Consider the following 14,961-nt stretch of genomic DNA (forward strand, 5'->3'; position numbering starts at 1 on the left):
ATCCATAGAAGTCAAGTCATCAGAAAACTACCCATCAGTCAGTGGCAATAACCAAGATAAAGCACACCGAAACAAAGACTAAAACCCACTCCCCAAACACCACTGCAGGGGCTCCCCATAATATGCCAGCAAGATGCACAATGTATTTTATGACCTCATTACACAGTACAGTGCTATACTGTGTGCCAGATATGTTCCTTTGTTTACATGACATACACACACACACACACACACACACACACACAGTGAATGCCTATCACGTGCACAACTCTGTCCCTAGTGGTGGAAATACAACTGAAAATCTATGGTAATGAAAGCATAGTGCTTTTGATGGAATGTGGAAAGTGTGAGTTAAAATAAATTTGAAAAGTATAGCAGTCTGTTGTGATGTTGTGGTCTTACTTATATTTGTATTTTATAAATATATTTTATCTATTCTTTCTGTGGAATGCGTTCTTGGAGTTGTTCAGCCAGTTAGGAACAAGGAAGGAAGGAGTTAAATTCTATTATTTGTGGTAGGCAGTGCTATTCCCTTCTCAATACCCTTTCTTCCTTTCTTCCTAATTGAGAGAAGTCAGTTAAATGTTCTCAGGTAAAATTACTTTCCCAGATGCTCTTGAAATTAGGAATGCCCATGTGACTCAGTTCTGGCCAATGAAAAGTCAGTTGAAATCATGAAGTGGTGCTTTAGAGAATTTTGTGGAAGAAGAAGCTTACCTAGCACTTGTCTTTGCCCCTGTACTTTTCCCTCTGGGGTAGAGCAGCGCCTCTTGCAGCCATGAGAACAAAGCCACATGCTGAAAAAGGAAGAAAAGGAAAGAGAAGGCAACTGGTTCCATAAGCAGCTGCTGTGTAAGCCCTGGACTGTCCTGCATATTATCTAAGTGAGTAAAATAAGTTCTTTTCATTGAGCAAGTCACTGATACCCGGCTTCTGGTAGGAGTAGCCAAATATAAAACCTAATTGATGTACTCATCAAACAGAATGAGTAGTATACATCCGATAGTTCATTGGGATAAAGGTACATTTCACAAATTGTGTTCCATCCACCAGTGGCTCTAGATGTTTGGCTGTGCTTTACGATTAAAGTAGGTTTTGCTAGTTTGGTAAACAGTGCATACAGAATCCCATAACACATTGTGATGTACCACCTTCAGAAACAAAGGACTTAACTCTCCCAGCTGCTGGCAGGGCTTCTAGCCCCGGAGCCCCTGGTGTTAGCCTTCTCCAGGAATTGCCCTTGGCTGGAGAGAGGCGCCTTGCCTAAGAGCATGCCCCTTCCCAGGGCAGCCTGTATCCAACGACTGGTCAGTGTGTAGGGGGTTGACATGCTCCGCCCCTCACCCAACTCAGACAACTCCAGAAAGCCATCCTAGCTCCAGAGCTCCCCCTGGGCTTGGCCCAACTTCTTCCTCTGCCTTATCCTGCTTCCCTCCCCTCCCCTCCCCTGTTGATCCCAGGAACCGTTTATAATAAACTTCCTGTACACTAATCTCCATGTCAGAACCCACTTACCAGGGAACTCAAACTAGGACAGCATATTAGCATGCTGAAGTCTTGAACAATCTCAGAGTACAAAAGAAACGTTTAATTGTGTTAGGTGTTTAAACTGACTTGTAAACCATAGGACTTTTAGAACACTTTTCACATCCCCCAGAGTGGTTTCCCTTAATATGAGTTTGGGAGCTACTGGGATCAATTTTAGATCATTGTACAAATATGGAATTTAGACTATTATGACAAAGGTTCAGTGTCAAATCAAAATGCATGTGGCCACGGCAGAACTATTTAGCCAAACTTCAAAGAAAATATAACCAAAGTTATACTCTATTGGAATACAACTTTGTTTGCTAATAATATCAAATTGATGCTTAATGTAGTAGCCTGTGGTCATTACTATTGTAACATACCTTTCTCAGGGTCCTTCCATAGGCTATAGACCCAGATGTAATCCATCAACCTCATTTCACTGCTGATGGCTGAACTACATCCTAAGTAGTCCCCCAAAGAAATGTCATCTCTGAACTATGGAATTTCTCAAAAATCAATATAAGAAATAGCCATAAAGAAAAAAAGTTTCTATATATTTTTTATAAAACTCTTATTGGAACCATCATATGTTTAAAAAGCCAATGGCTCTATTAGGAGCCATAAAATAAATTCTTCTTTGAGTTAGTGCTAGGAAAAAATCTGCTTCTATAGAAAAACTGGCATGCTTCTTTTTATTAGCTAATAAGAACCTTATATAACTCGTGTTTTCCTTTTTGTCTTGCCTGCTAGGAAAAGGTCAAAAGTAAAGTTTGCATTCCATCTCAGTAGCAATCCTTAGCTTAGTTTTTTCTAGTACGTTCTTTTGTGGGTATCCATTTAGGATTGGTTACTGGACCCGCCACGATACCAAAGTCCAAAATGCTAAAGTCCCATAGTTGGCCCTCTATGTCCTTGGGCTCCACATTTGCAGATTCATTCAACCGCAATGGTAACAGAATACACGAGCTGCAGTTGACAGGATCCGCGGATACGGAGGGCTGGCTGTATACCAGTCTTTCTCACCTTCACCCCCTTTCTTTATTCTTACTTCTTTATGCTTTTTCAATAGTTGTGCCACATCTGTATTATAAGCCACTCCTAGACCTTCTGAAAATAAGTAGGCTGAAATAAATATAAATGATCCTATTATCTTTTCCCCACCTTACCCCCTGCCTCCCCAATCCTGTCCATTCATTTTATCTAACTGATGTTGAAACTCACAACCGTGTGTGCAAGGCAATGCTGATTCAAAGTGTAAGAGAACTGTTACCTCGAGTTGCTCACTGTCTATCCGGGATGGGAGAGATCACATACACACGTATATAAAGTGCAAGACAAGGAGCAGTGTGTGTGGTGTGGGCTTCAGGGCCAGTGTTGTTGACAGGAGGGGGAACTCACTCTTGGTCTGGCTGAGGCCAGGCATGTGCCCTGTGAGTTTCCCATTTAATAGAGGCAAACAAATATCCTCAGACACGGTGACTGGCTAACCAGTCCCCACGGAGTGTAACCCAGTGTCCAAGTGAGGGTCACATCTGAACACGGAGCTGCGTGTCCACGGCCAAATGGCCTTAACTGGTAGAGTGTCCAACTCACAGACTCTTGGCAAATGTTCAGTCAGCCTTAACTTGGCCAAGCAATGCGTATTTTCTAACACAGAGACAGGTAGGAAGAGATTCAGAAATGGGTTCTCTATTTTATTCACCTGCCAGGGCCTTAGTCCTAGCCTCTCAGAGGCTTCATCGCAAGCCCTCCGGGGCCAGCCCCGTGGACTCCCGCTCGTGTTGACTGTGCAGATAACCCTGCCCGGCTCCACTCAAGATGACCTGCAGTGGGGGGCGGGGGGGGGCACCTCTAGCTCTGCTGTGGTCCACTTCCCTGAGCTTTCTTAGCTGGTGACTGAGCACAGCAGAGGCATCAGAGTCAGGGCATATCTTCCTGCCAGGGAACTCCTCTCAGGGCAGGTGGTGGCCCAGGACTCCCCTCACCTGGCCGAATCTTTCTCCAAAAGGTGCTGCAGCCTGAGGCTCTTCCCCCCACCTCCCTGCACAGGTGTTGGCCCTGTGTGCCAGTCTGAAGGCTCTTCATGCTACACCTGCTCCCTCCCCCTTCATCCTTCCCAACGCCTGTCCCTCAATAGCTCTCTTGCACCTCTAGTCCCATGTTGATGGCTGCTTGTCAGATGACCTTAACTGACACACTCCTTGACCTTCATCCTTGGACCCGCCTCCTTTTAGTCTTTCACCCTCTTCAAGGTTCAGCCTCCTCTTGGGGTAAGCATTCAGCGTGGGTTATCCTTTTCTCTCTACTTTCCTTAGAAAGTAGAGGCTGGGTGGGAGGCTCTACTTCCCACCCAGCCTTCCCCCAAGGTGGGCGGCTGGGGTCAGGATGGTGCTTAGGATCCTGTGGGTGGAGGTGGGTAGGGGTATGGGTCTTCTCCTGGCAAAGATGAACTTGGTGCTAGTGTGTATGTCTCCTGTAACTTGTGCCAAAAGAATCTATTTCCTTCCCCGCCTTGAGTTATATCACAAAAAGCCATATTCTGTTCCCTTAAGTTGGTGGGGCAGGGAGAGGCAGTATGTGATTGAGAAAAACTCACCCTGTAACACAGGTAAAACATGCCACCTGAGTTCAAAGAAAAACATGCTCAATAAGAGATGGAAGGGAGCTTTCATTCTACATTAAGCTCCACCCACCCCCTCCCCTTTTTTGCATTTCTTGTCCCTTATGCAAAAATTTTGCTGCTCACAGGTGAATAATTCACACTTCCCTTCTCTCACCCCAGGTCTCTCCTTCATATTTTCCATATTTGACTTAATAAATTAAGAACATGTTAACAAATTACTCAAGTTATCTCTTGTTATTTGTAGCATTTATTTCCCTTATATTCATCTTTTTTGAAAGAGATGTACTTTTTTTTTTTCTTTTTTTGCAACCCCTCTCCCTCATATCCAATGCATCACTAAGTTCTGTTTTACCTCTTAAAAGTTTCTTAGTCCATCCACATCTTTCCAATGACAGTGCCAGCCAAGAGATGTACTTTTAAATATAAAGATATTTTAAATTTTCATAAATTTGTTACAGGCAATGAGTAGTAGGTACAGGGAATAAATAACAAGTTAGATTGAAATTACTTGTCATTATGTTATTAATGGTGGTTGCTTTTCGGGAGGCCCACCGTTTTTGTGCAGGATTTATTGTCACAGCCAATTTCTAAAACCTTCAAGGAGAAAGGAACCATTCTATTGTAGCCTGTCTGAATGGATTCCTGACATCATGGCTGCAAACCTCCCTGTTTATCTGGATCTGCAGACACATCTGCAAGAAGAATCCCATGATTTCATATTCCGAACAATTGCTGGGTTGTAATGATGTCCCCAGGAGGAAGCAATTCATCCTTAAGCTTCAGAGTGATCAGAAGGGAATGGAAAGTGTTTCTTTCTGCCTGTATGTCCAAAACAGCATTCCAAGTGAATCCCTGGCCATTGTTTCTTCCCGGACTTAAACTCTGACAGCGAAGCAAAATCACACCTCTGATTTTAGGACCATTTTACCAGAATATATCTTGGCACTTAAAATTCTTACTTTATTTGCATATCCTTCAGCCTCCTCCTAGACATTTTAAGCAGCTGAGCATCCCCTTGTGTGCCCCTTTTGTATTCCAGACGCACCACAAACCATAAGGAGCACATCGGCTGCAGGATACTAAGTGCTCAGTCACAGGGTTTCTTGATTGGCTACCTAATTAAGTAAATCTCCTTGCCTGGAGGAAACTAAGTCAAAATAGCACTGAGGTCCATCCCTAAGCCCGCAAGAGAGAAGAAAATTTAAAACCAGGGCTGAAAATTTCCTCTGTTGTGCAATGAGTATTGCAGAATGGCTGTCAGATGGAGTTTCAAATACGTATTAACATTTTCCTAAACATGAGTTCAGACCCCACAGTCTCCTAAATGTTGCAGGTTTGGCTGACATTAGTTCCTGGAGGATTACCCTGTTGGAAACCGTCAGCCATGAGGTGACTCTACCCACTCCGCCTGCTGTTAGATCTTCTTCTTGTAAGGTAAGAGAGCACTTTCTGCTGCTTTTCAGTAATAAACACATCAAAACGAAAAGCATGGTATGCTGGGCAGAGACATGAGAGATCCGTTGCCTCTCATAGCTTGCAAGAAGTAGCACATGGGTCCCATTCCAGATAGAGGAAAGCATGTACTTTAATAAACCTCCAGAGAATGAGAGTCCACATTTTTTAGGTTGGGACGACCATTAATGCCGGGTCTTTCTTCCTCCAAGCCTACTCGTTTCTGTGGGCCCACCTTCTCAGAAATGCTCGTTTTAGGACTAACCCTGTTGACCATGACAAGAATTCAATCCAGTACAAATATAGAAAGAGGGCGGAAGAGTCAGCTCCCGAAGCAGATAATAGTAAAAGAGGGATTAGATAGCACTCCAAGTGCTAAGAGTAAGAACTGGCACTTTATTTTTTAACCATAAAAGTGTAGATCCCCACATAAAGCCATGTTTTATTGGTATGTATGTGGTTTAATAAGATGAGAACCACTTTAAAGGTAAGAAATTGCTCATATTTCCCTTGACCTATGGAATAAAGACTCATGAAGGACAGACTTCCTGGGGTTATATCATCTTGTTGGTGTATTTGTAATAATTCGACGTTTAAGGTATCACACCAACATAGCCAATTCTTAATGACAAATTCATACCCGAAAGCCAGCACTATCAGACCACTGGTGACAGAAAGCCCAGAATGAATTTACTACAGTACATCTAAAATCTAGTTTAGGTACACCTCTCTTCCCCCACAGCCTCTGCAAAAATCTGTTATTACCTTGGAACTACCTGGTTTATTTCCATGTTAGTGTGTGATACCTAATACGACTTGTTAACATGGCTTACCGTATTTTCTAGGCATTAGTGTTTATGAGAAAAACTTCAGATTTATACAAGGTTTTGCACATGTGACTCATATAAACTGGAATAAGAGCATTGTTGCTGAAACCTGGGGCTTGCTTTGAAGCCTCATCGTACTGTTCTTGTGAAACCATTAAGCAGAATGCCCTGAAGGGTAGGAAAAATTGCACTGAGCAATAAAATGTCAACAAACTGCAGAATGTGAACATCAAGCACTTTCATCTAAACATGCCCTTCTCTCCTTTCACTTGGCAGGGGTTTTGTTTTTAAAAAGTAATAAACTCTAGCACTCTAGTTGACCTGGGATGTGTTTAAGAAATTAAACCCTAGAGCCAGAAGCATTATGACCTTTAATGTGGACTCCCTATCTCAGAAAAACCATAGAATGAGAAATATAAACAGAAAAGGAGAACAGAAATTTATGTCTCAATTGTCTTGGTCTTGGATTTTTTTAAAGAGAGTACACAACAAAACTATTGGCCAGAAGGAACAATCCTAAATCTGTTTAAACAGGTGTCCAGGACTTACCATCTCATGGACAGCAAATTAATACAATCATACCACAATTTTAGAAGGATATGAACAAGAAAAACCTATTCATAAGCCTGTATAACCTTTATAAACCTGGAGCAGACACAGTTTGGTCTCAGAGCAGGGTTGCAGTCAAGAAATATATTCCCACAGCCAAAAGTAATTTCAAAAGAACTCAAACCCTTATGTTTCTTAAAAACCATAAAGGGTATCCAAATTCAAAGACCATGACAATAGTTATTAAAACTCCCTTTCTTCTACCCCTCCCCCTCATACTTACTGCCAATCCAGAGCATTTCAATCCACAATTCCCCATAACGTCTCTCAACACTTCATTCTCCTTTCTCTGGCTTTCCTCACCCTCTCTTTTCTGCATCACTTTATGATGTAGATTGACCTTACCTCTCTCCTAGCAGAAAAGAATCCCTATTTGTAGGAATAAAAGAATAGGAAAATTGATCTGGTAATTAGAGAATTCTCTTTGGCTGGGTAGGGTATGGAAATAGAGAACATCCCACATTAATCATTTGATCCTAACATAATTGTATCATGAGTGAAAAAGTACTGAGAAGTGAGAGCTGTATCTTCAATATACCCTTAAAACTGAGACCTAAAAAATCTGAGCGACATTATATAGATACATTATGTTTGTATAGTTCTAGAGAAACTAGAAGAACCTAGAAAAACTTGTTTATTAAAGCACAGAGAAAATCTCTGTTCTGTATCTCAGAAGAGTGGAGTTTCCTTTTGGAAATAAAAATCTGATAGGTTACCAGATGGAGGTCTAGAATTTCTTGGAGAAGGAAGCAGGAGACAAAATATTAGTCATAGACACTGGGAAATTTCAATGTCTGCATGCAGAGACCACGTGACAATGGTTTGGGGTAGTAAATCAGGGTATGCCTATACGTGGCTAACATTAGTTTTCTAATAGGTTCTATCCTACCAAATCAGGGGTTGTGAATCCAAATACCTATAAGAGTCAAGCTGTGTCCTAATCAAGTGACACTGGCTGAGTGAGAACTATGACAAAATAGAAAGGGGATGTTCTATCTAAAGTAATTACCCCCTTCCCACTAATTCCTATCATGTAGGAATGCTGGCCCAAATTCCCAGTTTTCCAAGAGAGCCTGAAAATCCATATGCTATCTGGGATACCCCCCAAATTTTAGATGTTGGCAGTTTAATATTTTTCATCACTATGAATGACAAATAGCCATGCATATGGGCTGATGCAGCCCACAGACCACATCAACTCTGAAAAAAAAATTAACCAAGAAGCAACAAATATACCAACAAATATAATATTTGGTGGCTTTACCTGATTCAATATGAATATTTAATAGAATTTTCTGCAAAATATATCCACCAACAGATTAAAAACACACTTAGAGGAAATCAAACAAGTGGCAATTTTGCCAAATAAATTGGTTCAACCATGTAAAAACCTGTAGGCTTAGGCCCAAGAAGAAGTCATTATGAAAACAGGAAGCTGCCTTGAAAGAGGACACCCTTACCCAACAGTTCCACTTGCAGAAAATTATACAAAGAAAAAAATTCTTAGTTGCACAAAGATTAATATATGAGAATATCACAACAATTTTTAACTGAAAAATGTAAAACAACCAAGTTATCCAATAATAGGAGCTTGTTTTAAATAAATTTTGTATGATATATCCATAATGTGCAAAACTATGCACATTAAAAATAATTTATGGGACTTTTCTGGTAGTGCAGTGGTTAAGAATCTGCCTGCCAATGCAGGGGACACGGGTTCAAGCCCTGGTCCGGGAAGATCCCACATACCGTGGAGCAACTAAGCCCGTGCACCACAACTACTGAGCCTGCGCTCTAGAGCCCATGAGCCACAACTACTGAAGCCTGTGTGACTAGAGCCCATGCTCCACAACAAGAGAAGCCACCTCAATGAGAAGCCCGTGCACCGCAACAAAGAGTAACCCCCGCTCACCACAACTAGAGAAAGTCCATGCGCAGCAACGAAGACCCAACACAGCCAAAAATAAATAAATTAAATTTAAAAAATTAATTTAAAAAATAATTTAAAATAATGTTGCAGAAATTATTTAATAGAAAGATGTTCTTGATATTTGTGTTAAAAAGCAGGAAATGTATGCAAATAAAGTATAATTCCATTTTCTTATGTTATCACTGAGAGAAATTGAAGAGGACCTAAAAAACAGAGAAGTAAACCATTTTTATGGATTGAAAAATTCAATATTGTTAAGATGTCACTTGTCCCAAATTTACCTGTAGCTTCAGTACAATCCCAGTCAAATTCCTGACAGGATTTTATTTTTTAAGACAGTAGCATGCTGATTTGAAAATGTATATAGAAATGCAAAGGATCTAAAAAAGCTAAAATAATTTTTAAAAAGAGGAAAATAATTGGAAGATTTACACCTCTTGAGTTCATGATTTGCTGCAAAACTACAGAAATCAAGACAGTTGTATTGGTTTAAGGATAGATTTATGGATCAATGGAGCAGAATAGAGTCCAAAAATAGACCTACACACATATATGGCCAAGTGATTTTTGACAAATTTCCCAAAGTAATTCAGTGGGAAAAGAATAGTATTTTCAACAAGTGGCCCTAAAACAACTGGATATTTGTGTGGATGTAATGGTTATTTTTATGTGTCAACTTGGCTAGGCCATGGTACCCAGGTATGTGGTCAAACATTACTCTAGATGTTTCTGTGAGGGTGTTTTTTGCATGAGAATAAGATTTAAATCCATGGAATTTTAGTGAAGCAGATTGCCCTCCATAATGTAGGTGGGCCTCATCCAATCAATTGAAGGCCTTAATAGAATGAAGACTGACCTCCCCTGAGCAAGAAGAATTCAGCCAGCAGTCTTTGGACTTGAACTGAAACTCTTCTCTGAGTCTCCAGCCTGCCAGCCTCCCCCATCAGATTTTTAACTCACCAAGCCTCCACAATCACATGAGCCATTTCTTAAAATAAATCTAGATCTAGATATATAGATATAGATTTAGCTAGAGATATAGATAAAGGTATAGCTATCCTGTTTGTTCTATTTCTCTGGAGAATCCGGACTAAAACTGTGGATAAAAGAAATTGTTACATCATAATAAAAGTTAATTCAAGCTGGATCATAGACCTATATGTAAAAGTCTAATATATAAAACTTCTAGAATAAAGCTTATGATAAAAATATTTGTGACCTTGGATTGTAAGCAAAGATTTTTGTAGTTAGGACACAAAATTCCCAAACACTAAAAGAAAAAAAGCTAACTTGGATTTAAGCAAAAATCTTTTGCTCTTAAAAAAGATAACATTAAGAAAATAAAAGGCAAGCCACAGACAGCATAAAATATTCACAGCAGGTATTTCTGACAAGGGATTTATATCCTGAATATATAAAGGACTCTACTCAATTATAAGAAGACAAACAACCCCAAAAATAAATAGGCAAAATGTTTGAACCAGTATTTCACAAAAGAAGATATACACATGGCAGACACTTGAAAATAAATCCTCAACACCATTAGTCATTAGGGAAATACAAATTACAAAAAAACAAGATACAGTATAGTCACTAGAAAGGCTAAAATTAAAAAGGATGACAATACCAAGTGTTGTCAAGAACGTCAAGCATCTGAAACTCTCTTACACTGCTGGTGGGAATGCAAAAAGGTACAGAAAATTGGCAATTTCTTACAATGTTAAACATGTTCCAATTGCATGATCCAGCAGTTCTACTGTTAGGTATTTACTCAAGAGAAATAAAAACATGTGTCCACAAAAAGCTTGAAAAAGCATATAAAATACTTATAGAAACTTTATTCATAATAGCACAAAACTGGAAAAGTCCCACATGTCCATCCACATTCATACAATGAAATACTACTCAGATATAGAAAGGAACAAACTACTCATGGATGCAACATAGTTTAATTTCAAAAACATTATGCTGAGGAAAAAGAGCCTGACACAAAAGAATATATACTGTGAATATATACAGATTTCAAGAACAGACAAAACTAATCTAAACTGATGCAAACAAGGATGGTGGTTGCCTGGAGTGTGGATCCACGTGGTAAGGGGATTGACTGCATCGTAGCATGTAGGAAATTTTACGTGTGTTGGAACTGTTCCAGAGCATCATTAGGGTAGTTGTTATACAGATGAATATAAATATTTTTTTCAAAACTCACCAAACTGTATAGTAAAATTTATGTATTTTATTGCATGTAAATTACACCTCAATAAATTCAATAAGCTGATTTTTAAAAAACATTTTCTAAAGACAGTCCCACTCCTGCCCCACAGCTATGCAAGACCTCTTGTGTACTATAATCCCCTGCTGCAAACTCATGCAGAGCCTTTCCCTATTTTCTAGGGATCATATTCCCTATGATTCTAGGAATCAGTACACGTCTTCCCCAGCCTTTGTCTGCTCCACGAGAAGAGGTGCTTACCGGAAGTAATCTTAGATCTGACTGTGCATCACAATCACCTGGGGTGTTCATTAAAAATGTAGATTTCTGGGTCTTTTCCCTAGAAATTCTGATCTTAGGTCTACTTTAAATCCAAGGGAAATGCCATAGTGCTTTGTCCTGTGTTCACTGCTCACACCCCAACTGCACTAGATTTTGAGTCACTGCTACAAGGCTCTGTACTGAAACTCAATTCCCACTCACGTCCAGGGCTGCCACTGGACACTGGCCTCACTTTTTAAATAACTGCCTTTTTCAAATGTAAGCATCTTGAGAGAAAAAGTGATGTCACGTTTATCATTTATACACCAAATTATGAGGGCCCTGAGACAAATTAAAAGCCCAGTCTTTTTGTAGGCCCTCTCCCCTCGGTCATCTCAAAACTCTCCAGGAAAGGTTACATAGATGCTGAAATATGTCCTACTCATTGTCACCACTTGTCCCTGGGATCCAGGATTAGGGATAAAATCCTTTAATGGCAAAGAGAGAATGAGGGTCTCTGCTCTGGCTTCATGTCAAGGTGACTTCTAAGGGATTGTTACTAAATTATTTTGTTAAATCACAGAGTACATTTTTTCTGTAGTCTGTTCCATAAGACCATAAAAATTGCAATGGTTAAGAAATCCCTTTTTCTGAAAACCATTATTTGCTAGTTTGGTCTGATTAGAAAAATGTCAAAGATTATACCTTCAAACCCAGGAATATCAGGATACACATGAGCATGCATATGCTACTCTTAGCATGTAGACAACCATGACTGCTCACTTAGGCTTTCTACCAAGGCGAGCCTTTGTTGTCGCCTAGCCTGCAGGGTAACTTTAACAGCAGAATAGGATGTTTGTGTGTGTGTGTGTGTGTGTGTGTGTGTGTGTGTGTGTTTACGTGTGTATGTCAGATTGCAATCCTAATTCCATGAATTTCAGGTCCTAGAGGACCAGTAAGACATTGGACCATTTTTTCAAACTGCAGATTTTCTTTAGGTCCAATTGACCCTTTGATATAAATGTTTTTAATCAGTTGGGCTACCATGAGAATCAAGGGATTGGAACTATAGCTGGGTGAGAAAGAAACAAAATAAATCTCTGTGCAGAGCAGTAGAGCAGTCAGGGAGGGAAAAGATTTAGAAGGCAAATACAGCACAAGGAAATTCAATAGCTAGAGTACAATAAATGAGGAGAAAAGTGGACTCAGAAAGAAAAAGGTGGGTTGGAATGCAGAACACAAGCCTGACCTTCTCTGCAACTCTGCCTGGGGCCCTGGTGACAGCTGTTAACTCTCAAACTTCTCTACGTGTTTGCCAACACAGGCACTTTGAAGAGTATAGAGCACACCTTCTATGTTTTAGCCCAGTTTCCACTATTAAAACACTCTGACTCTTTTTTATGTCTTCCTGACTCTTTTTTTATGTCTTCCTGGAAAAGAAAAAAAGAGACACAAGCTTATTACTTCCCTAAGCATTCTCTCTTGTCAATATGAAATTGATGGAATTCCTCTAGTCTAGGATCTCATAGGAATTCCAAAGACATCCTATGTCACTAAATTGATGACACTTCTAAGATTTTAAAGACACATAAAATTTTAGAATTAGAGAAGACGTTAGAAATTATCTAGTTCCAACTCTTAATTTGAAGCATTTAATCATTTATGCAAAAATAGATATTGTTAAGCACCTACTGTAAGCCAGGAATCAGAAAGAGCCAGAAACGCACCCTGAAATACCACAGTCTCCTTTGTTTACCTACTCTAAGCTGGTGGCCATAATTTTTCTCATTGTGAGGTTGTAAGTTCTTTAGGTAACTACCTACTATATTCTTTATATTAATTCCTTAAATTGTTCCTAACTTTACCTCTTTTGGCTTCTAGAGATATAATACTAGAGACACAGTAGTAGGTAAAACAGATAAAAATCCTGCCCCAGGTGAGATTATATTCTAGAAGGGAAAACAGTAAAAAAAAAATAAATATATACTATAACATCAAATAGTGATAATGAAAGAAGAAAAAGTCAAGATGATATTTCAGGTCCTAGAAGACCAGTAAGACATTGGACCAGTGAATGAGTGTGAGGCTGGTGACTTGCTTAGACAGAGTGGTTAGGAAAGGCTTCTCTGAGGTGGTGATAGCTAAATAGACATCTAAATGAAGTAAGAGAATGAACAAGGTAGAAATCTGGGAACAATGTTCCAGACCAAAAAAAAAAAAAAAACCTCTGAGTTGAAAATGAGCTTGCCATTTTTAAGGAATGGAAAGAAAACCCCTTTGGCTAACATAGAGTGAATGAGGCAGAGTGATGGGACAAGAGGTCAAAGATAAACAAGGGACAAATCATGTAGAGTTATAGGGCTTTGAAGGGGATGTAGGAACAATTTAAGTGATTTTCCAAGGGCAGAGGTATAATTTGTCCTGCCCCCACCATACTCCACAGAAGGTTTTAAAGGTAACTTAGAATCACCCTAAGTTTATAAAGTCAAAGACTGTCTTTATTACATCCTATTGTCCCAGTATCAAACATTATAAAGTAGACCACCGGAGTAAAAGCAGATTTTGAGCAGGACGAGTAACCTCCAGAACGAATAGGATGACTAATACACTTTGAAGGGAAAAGTACACGATGAGAGAAGCAACTTGAATTTTTGAAACCATGGAAGATGTGATAGGGTCACAATGGAATTATCTATCATTGAGAGGGGCCGGTCACTTGTGAGCAATTCCCAAATAGTGAGCGCTCAAGGAATGGCCAGAGAGGAGCCCAGAGTAACTGGCACTGGGACCTCCAGAGTCCGGCCCAGTTGGTCATCCAGAGCTGGGTCCAGTGGCAGGCCAACTAGGCAGAAGACGTTGAAAACATGGCACCTATTAATTTGGATTGCTGTCTAGATCACAGATCACGTTAGTAAAATATAAATAGGTCCTGCTTTCCACAAAGTACACAACTTCTCAAGCAAAACTATAAATACCACTCCTCCCAAAGGGCTATATGCCCATCACAACTGCACCAGAGAGCTGTTTACTGAGAATAAGTGGTAATTTTATTATTTAAAGTTTAGATAACATGCTTCCCAAGAAATCAGTCCAGAAAGGGGAAATTCCAAGGCAATTACAAATAATTAAAAAGAAAATAAGTAATTTTACATACTTCGTATATAATCAGGTCTTAATTTTGAGCACTAAAAAAAGGTATACAACTTTTATTAATTAAAAAAATCAATATTTCCTCACCCTTCTAAGTAAAGGTCAAATAAATACACGAAGAATATATCAGTTGACGGAATTCCAAATTATTGACCTCACACAGAGCCTCATATTGCTGGGTCCAGGCTTGCTATCATCTCATTTTCTCAAATGTGCCAAGGTCTAGGAATATCCCCCTTCTTCTTGCCCTAAATAGAAATGAAGACTTGATCCCAATTGATTCTAAAAACATATTTGGGCAAGAAGCAACCATTCCAGCCAATAGGGAAATGAAAGACTTGGAGATATTTTTCTTTATATGGGA

The sequence above is a fragment of the Balaenoptera borealis genome (assembly GCF_965194805.1).
Source record: "Balaenoptera borealis genome assembly, chromosome: 2".
NCBI lineage: Eukaryota > Metazoa > Chordata > Mammalia > Artiodactyla > Balaenopteridae > Balaenoptera > Balaenoptera borealis.